Genomic DNA, 1,593 nt, shown 5'->3' on the forward strand with positions numbered 1-1,593 from the left:
CAACAGAGACCAGAGTGGAGAATTCAAGTCATGACCTCCAGTCTTGGCCCACCAGCCTCTCTGCCCGTCTCTGTCCAGGGTCAGTTCTGTTGTCTAACAGCAGCACACCTGGCAGCCTCCTTCCCCACCACCCTAAGAGGGGGAGCAAAATCATTTATTTGTAGGTGACAACAACAATGGTAGCTTCAGCAAGCAACAGCAGCTTATGAAGGCAGGAAGGCAGCTTTGGAGTCATATTTATTTAGGCAATTATATGCCACTTTTCTCCCCAGTTGGGACCTAAAGTAGCTTACAAAAAAAGAAGGAGGAGGAGGAGCCTGGATTTATACCTCGCCCTTCACTACCCAAGGGAGTCTCAGAGCGGCTTACAGGCTCCTTTCCCTTCCCCTCCCCACAACAGACACCCTGTGAGGTGGGTGAGGCTGAGAGAGCTCTGACAGAAACTGCTCTTTTTCAAGAACAGCTCTGACAGAACTATGGCATGCCCAAGGTCATCCAGCAGGTGCAAGTAGAAGACTGGGGAATCAAACCCGGTTCTCCCAGATTAGAGTCTGCGCACTTGACCACTATACCAAACTGGCTCTCTCCACAATACAGAACTGAAACAAACAAAACTATAGACTTCTGAGTTGGCCCTACATCCATGGGAAGCTGAGTCAAGCTCACTAGCTGCCAGAGGCCCATTTCTTCTTGCCATGTAGGCTCATGCCTCTGGCCAAACCAAGGTTTTAAGCAGCTGCAAACAGGAAGGGAAACAGGTGGTCAGCTTGGATTGTATGCAGCTGGCGGAGATGTTCCGAGACTTCCCCTTCCTGTGCATTATTCCTGTCTCCCTCACTGCCCTGTCCAACTTCACTCCACAGGTTATTCTTGCAGTGCAATCTTAATTGCTCAGAGAGAGGTAAGCCCCATTGTGTTCAAATAGGCTCACCCTCAGGAAGCTGTATGTAGGACTGCATGCAGCTGTGGTGTCTGAGCCCCCCCCCCCCCCCCATCTAGCAATGTATTGGGTTCTCAGATCTGCTAAACCTGACAAGTGGTTTTAAGTGGTTTATTCTCCAAATTCCTTCCTCTCCCCCCAATCACAAAAGTCTGTGAGCTGTCGCTGTTTACAAAATAGTAATAATTGACATCGATCAGTGCATATGAATAAATGTTGTACTTAGATACAGTGTGGTTTTTCTCTCCAGAGCTGTGTGTTGACTTGCTCATGACTAGACATTTGTGTTTGTTTGTTGTATTAGCTGCTATATTAGCTTTTGAGATGGTACTGTACAGAGCTACAAGGCCTCTCTGGGTCTAAAGTCAGCCTCACAGCTCCTCTGCAACCCACCTGTGAGCTGGTGTGACAAAGTTAGCATGCTCAGTTGCATTTAAAGACAGCATCACTACGCTGGTGAAGTGGCACAAGAGCAGGGCAGCTGTTGAGCCACGCCTGGCTAATATGATGTCCTGCTGCTTTTATGCATGGGGTCTTTTCTGTTGGTTCTGGCCCCATACAGCTTTGGTTTATTCCCCGATTTCTGCATGCATTTTTGTGCCTTTAATTTTCACTTCAGTTAAAAAAAAAAAAAATCACTTCATTCCCCCCCC

Source organism: Gekko japonicus, unplaced genomic scaffold (genome assembly GCF_001447785.1).
Source record: "Gekko japonicus isolate JY-2015 unplaced genomic scaffold, Gekko_japonicus_V1.1 scaffold1177, whole genome shotgun sequence".
NCBI lineage: Eukaryota > Metazoa > Chordata > Lepidosauria > Squamata > Gekkonidae > Gekko > Gekko japonicus.